The following is a 6,536-nucleotide window of genomic DNA, read 5'->3' as shown; positions in this document are numbered from 1 at the left end:
TATATATATATATATATATAAAAAAGGTTATGTGCAAAATCCCAAAAAGTTTAGAGCATTTCTGTGGAATTAAATTAGTCATGAGAGATTATCTCAAAAACAACTAATGCTAAGGGGTTTTTTAGAAATTTATATATATATATATATATAAAAAAGGTTATGTGCAAAATCCCAAAAAGTTTAGAGCATTTCTGTGGAATTAAATTAGTCATGAGAGATTATCTCAAAAACAACTAATGCTAAGGGGTTTTTTAGAAATTTCCCTAAAATAAAAGTCAATAGAATTTTTTGTACCCGACATCATCGGAAGAAAAGGGTCAGTTATTGCTCCACTTTTCTCACAAGGTTTACGAGTAAAAGCTCGGTGATTCAAGATGCAAATATACATTATTTTGAGCACTAAAGAAAGTGTTCATGGTGAGTACATACATCTAAAATAAGTGCTTAGGACTACGGAAATTTTAAACTTAAGAGGCAGCAAGTAAAACAGACGACTTTTCGATCACTTTCAGCCGTCCTTGTGATGACAAGGAGGGACCAACTATTAAGATTGATGGTTATTGATTGGTGAGAATTAAAGTTGTCAATCGCTTTTATTTTTATATTCAGCAAATAGATTTTACATATTATTTTTTTAGATAAATTGGAGATAACCCTTCATCTATTAAATAATGCTAGAAGCACACTCCAAACCACATCTCTAACCACACCCCCTCTCTCATTCGCTACAGTACTCCGGGCCCGACATGACTTTTTAAAATTTAAAAACTCATGTGGGGCCCGGAGTACTGTAGCGAATGAGAGAGGGGGTGTGGTTGGAGGTGTGGTTTGGGGTGTGCCCCTAGTACCACTCTCATCTATTTTGGATGACAAGGAGGGACACAAAATATTAAAATTGATGGTTATTGAATTGTGAGAATTGTAGTTGTCAATCACTTTTACTTTTATATTAAGCAAATAGATTTTACATATTATTTTTTCTTTTTTAGATAAATTGGAGATAACCCACCATCTATTTTGGAACGATAATCCTTCATCTATAAGTTGAGGAGCACATACCACCTCCCCCCCAAAAAAAAAAAAATATACTTTGGGGCCCTCATAAAACCCCTTTGAGCTTTTCTTACTCGATACAACTGCATGTAACTTTAAATAAATAATATTTCCTTGAGAGAAAAAAAATAAAAATCTAATTAGCCGAGAATGTTATCTGTAAATAACAAATGATAAAATTTGAGATTTCTCTTTCTTTCAAATATATTTTAGTTGTTTACAGTGTTCAAATAGAAAAGCTCTGAGGAAAAAATGTTAAAGTTCAACAATATTATGTGAAATTGGCCCTACTTTTAGGACTTCAAGTTTACTAATCGAACTATAGGACTTGGTCTACCATGTGAACAAGCCGTTTGATTTTCCATTTTCAAATATTTAATGTTCCATTGTATTTACTGCATGGTCAAAACTATAATTTGTCCACTATACCTTACCTTATGACTTTTGGCGAATAATGAATATATTTTGAAAGACTCTTTTGGCAAGCTTACAGATCATATATATGTATAAAAAACAATGCCCACTATCATAATGGAATTTTGAAAAGAAAAGGAAACCCCGTTGACTTGTAGCACATGCTTTGTTAAATATATTATATACTTCCTTCATTATAGAGCACAATTATTCTTGTGCTCAATATATTTTTTGAAATTTACTAGGGCTCTTTCTCCTCCCTTCTTGATCAATCAAAATACTAGATCGACTAAATTGCACGTGCTAACTCTTTAGAATTTACAAGGAGATCTAAAACCTTCTAATTCTTTGAAGAGTAATTAAATAAGTAGTCTAGGATCTTAATAATTTTTTAGATGTTACAATAAGATTTTCTGCCAATCTAATAGAAATATGTAATTTCTCGTTGAAATATGACCCTAAAAAAATTTCTGAAGGAAATCTAGATTCTCTAAATCTATATAGGAAATAAATTTTAATTTATCTAGCCATTCTCATGCAATTTTAAATGAATTATACAGCTATGTATGAAAAGAAGATTTTGGTACATCCACGAAGTGTTCTTGATAATAAGTAAGAGATCGCTTTTATTCGTATGTATTTGATAATTACTCGAGGTCTTCTTATTTGTGTTTCATCACGTATGAAAAAAGGATTTAGTGTACAATCTCTTGCTCACGTACTTGTATGAGAAAAATGTATTTTATATATACATTGAGTGATATTGTGGTCCTTATAATCCTTAAGGAAAGCAATAATTATCATAATGGAAAGCCTGAAGCTTCTTTTGTTAATGACTATAGACCAATAAGTCTTCTTAATGTGATATACAAAATTATCATAAAAGTATTGACAAATAGGTTAAATCCTTTTTGATCTAGTTCATATTGGCTTTATAAAAGGAAGATATTTGCATGTAGGGGACAGCTAGGCAAGAGATAATGTTAATTACTTTTAGAATAAAAAGAAGGGTGGGATTCTTTTAAAATTAAATTTTACAAAACGCTATGATATTCATGATTGGAATTTCATTCTTGATGTGCTTAAAGCTAAAGGTTGTGGAGACAAATTACTTAGTTGGATAACTTTATATCTTAAAGGGAGGCTTGTAGGCTTGTAGCTGTAGTTTTAAATGGTAAACCCGGAAAATGGATTATGCCCAGGAGAGAGATTCGTCAAGGGGATCTATTATCACCCCTTTTTATTTGTTCTTGCTTCTGATTCTTTTACAAAAATGTGGTCTTTGACTACTGAGGCAAATCTAGTTAATGGCTTAGGGCCTGATAATATGTTACATGAGGTCATCTCCCTTCAGTATGTACATGATACTCTAATTTTTTATTAATATAAAAAAGAGCACCTAATAGTTTTGAAACTGGTCCTTTATGGTTTTGAGCTTGCAAATCTAATTGAAGGGTTAGGTCCTAATAATATGTTACATGAGGTCATCTCCCTTCAGTATGCAGATGATACTCTAATTTTTTATAAAAATAAAAAGAGCGCCTAACAATTTTGAAACTGATCCTTTATGGTGTTGCGCTTGCATCTGATTTATAGATTACTTTAATAAAATCCATCTTATTGCTTTGGAAGAAAATGTACCCCTTCAACAACAATTGGCTAATATGATGAATTGTAAGAGTGGATGGGTTCCTATTACACACCTAGGGGTGCCTCTTATAGACTTGGAAGATTAATTAGATATGATTGGTTTTATTTTTTTTTATTTTTTATTTTTTAATACAAAAGTTAAAAAAGATTGGTCATTTAGAAAGGTAGATCTTTGTCTAGAGGGTGAAGGCTAGTGTTGATTACCTGTAATCTTGTACTCTATGCCCATTTTTTTGAATGAGATTTTTCTTATTCCATTCATGAGTTTGTGAAAAAATTGACAGGATGAGAAGAAGATTTAAATGGACAAGAAATATATGGAACTTAAAGGTTTGTCTAATTTGGTTAATCGGGAAGAAGTTTGTAAACCTAAAAAAGGGGAGGAGCGGGTGTTCTTAAAATAAAACTTTTATATGGAGCTATGTTTGGCAAATGACTTTGGAATTAGGTTGATGGTTCTCCTACTCTTTGGAAATATACATAAAAAATTACGAGAATAGGAACTTCATGAGTTTTCAAGATGCTGGGAGAATCTGTTTATCTCATTTCTAGAAGAGTAACTTTGTTAACTTAGATTGTTTTCTTGCTAGTACTCAAGTCCTAATTGGTAATGGCATCCAAGTTTTATTTTGGTTGGATAAATGGACTGGGTACTCCACTCTATCCTCTCTTTTTTGCTTCCCCGTTTAAACTTGTTGCAGATCCTTCTCTGCTACAGTTTCTTCTTCGAGGAGAATGAGACATGGGATATAGGAATGGAACATTGCCTTTAAGAGATAGTCAATTGGTGATTTAGTTGTTTAATCTTTTTTAAGCTTCTCTCTGTTATCAATTCTATTCAGTCATATCATACTGAAGATAGTAGAAAGTGGATGGTGGTTTAAGATTTGGTTGCTTTTCTATTTGGTGGACCCCCCGCCCCCCCCAATCCCTCTTGAAGTCAAATTGTGGGTTGGTCAACACTGAAAAATAAGTTGAATACTATAAGCATAATTTTAAATAAAAAAAAGCATGCAAGTTTCTCTTACTTGTTGTCTATGTGAAGAGAAAGATGAGTGAGGCACATCTATATTTATTTTTGCAATGCAGATTTGTTCTTTCTTTATGGGGGGTGAACAATTCAATATAGGTTAGGCGTTCGTGAGGGATATTGTGAAACGTATTTGGCTTAAGTAGGGAGTTAATTTGGATTCCGAGGCTAAATTGAAAAGAGATGCGTTTTTTTGTGCCATTATTTGGTGTATTTGCTGGGAGCGTAATGATATACTTTTTGCTAATAAGAAGAAGAGAGCCTTGATCTTTTGCATATATAAGATCGTTTACTTTTTTAAAAAATTTAGGGCTACTTTCTCTGCCAGATTCCATGCATCATGCGCAGAAACACCGAAAAATAAAATTAAAGCGAAAATAATAGGAGGCTCATTCCAAAAGATAGCAATTCTATTGCTGGGGTGAACAGAGAGGATTGCTCACAAATCCTGCCTTCCTTGACTAGTGGAAAGAGAACCTTGGTTTTTATTTTTATTTTTTTGATGATATTGTTTTCTTCTAAGATGGAGATGGAGATGGTATGAGAAGTTAGCTTGCATTGGTTTGTACTGCTTATTTTGTGCAGGCATGTGTTTGTATTAAGGGAAAACTATGCGGTGTGTCACTTCGTAAGTCATGTAAAGACTATGAACTTGTGAGTAGGGGTGGTAAACGATCGAATCGAATCGAATACTAAGGTGTTCGTATTTGTATTTGTTTAAAATTATCGAATTCGAATGCGGACTCTAATATTCATATATCTAGGTTTTCGAATTCGAACTCGAATACTTGGTATTTGATAAATATTCATGAATATTCATGAATACTTATCGAATATTAAAGTATATTTATTCTGCTAAAAATTTTGATTTTCAAATAATATTAAAATTCATAAATAAAAATTATTCCTTTTTAATATATGATGTATATATATTTAAATCAAAATTTTAATTAGAAAATAGATTTAAGATTATTTTAGACTTAAAATCAGTATATAAAAGTTAAGTAGAAATGGTAAGTGAATTAAAAATATGACATCATATGTGCAATAATACAAATAATAAGCTGTGATTAAATTTTAAACGAATATTTAATAGACAAACGAATCGAATATACATCTGGTTAAATTCTATTCGTTAGTAAACTCGAATACTAAAAAGTATTTGTTTAGTAGTAAATGAACTACCAAATCGAATATGATCGAATAGTTATTCGAACAATTATCGAACTATTTGTTAATTATTTAGTTTATTTCCACCCCTACTTGTGAGCCTTATCTTTGGAGTTAGTAGTTTAGCTCTTTTTTATAACAACCGTTTAGTTAATTTAGCTGGCTAGGGGCATCTTTGATTTTCCATCCTCTTCTATCAAAGAAAAAAAATCATCATGTCATAATGAAATATCTATATGTTCTATATATTTTATATTAATGGTAATGCTGTCGTGAATCTTAATAGGGTGCTCTTAGGGCCTCGTGTGTCTCTAAGAAAGGATCTCTTTTTTTCGTATGTGAAGTCTATGTGGATTATATACAATAAGGTTAATTTTGACATAAAAAAAAAAGAAAAGAAAAGACCTCTGTAGGAACATTAGCATTATTAAGATGCTTGTGTTGTGTGTCTCTCTCGTCTTTGATACCTCAATTGTAGCCTTGGAAACAAAAGTCAGCGTTGAAGTCTAAAGGAAACATTGTGATCGGTGCTCACGTTCCCTCAAAGATGCTGATAACAATTTCTATAGGCTTCTCTATCGCTAGAGTCGATATGAGAGGGGCTGTTTGGTTGTTTTTTTTTAATTTAATTTAATAAAATGGGAGGAAAGTTAATGTAGCAGTAAATGATATACATCCTACTAAAGAGTCATAGAGTGCACTTTCAATAATTATCCTATTTTAGCTCAGAAAAATTTCCCAATAACCCAAAATATGGGACAAACAGGGAGGACAGGTGAGGTGTCCCCCTCATATTGCATAATGAGTTAGTCATCATTAATGATGGCCAGCTTATTATGCAATAGGTCGGGGACACCTCACATGTCCCCCCTATTGGTCCCATATTTTGGGTCCCTGTAGCAAAGTCATTTAGCTTGAAGTTAGGAGGCTGTTTGGTTGTTGTTGGTAAAGTTGTGTATTTATGACACAACTTGGAAAGTTGTTGTCCACCTCATCAATTTTACTTTTATACTTTTCTTTGTTTATTTTTGATTCCATTGGAATCATAAATTGCTTGTTTGGTTTGCAAATATAACTTTAATTGTTTGTTTGAAAAGTGTAAAAAGTGGTCCCTACACAAATGATCATATTGGTTGGAATTAATTTTTATTATTTTTTCCTGATTTTAATGCCAGCTTTCTCCTAAAATCATGTCTTTTTTTTATGAAATCACTTTACA

The sequence above is a fragment of the Asparagus officinalis genome, chromosome 4, assembly GCF_001876935.1.
Source record: "Asparagus officinalis chromosome 4, Aspof.V1, whole genome shotgun sequence".
Taxonomy (NCBI): Eukaryota; Viridiplantae; Streptophyta; class Magnoliopsida; order Asparagales; family Asparagaceae; genus Asparagus; species Asparagus officinalis.
The sequence above is the reverse complement of the archived record's forward strand: the minus strand, read 5'-3'. Positions refer to the sequence as shown.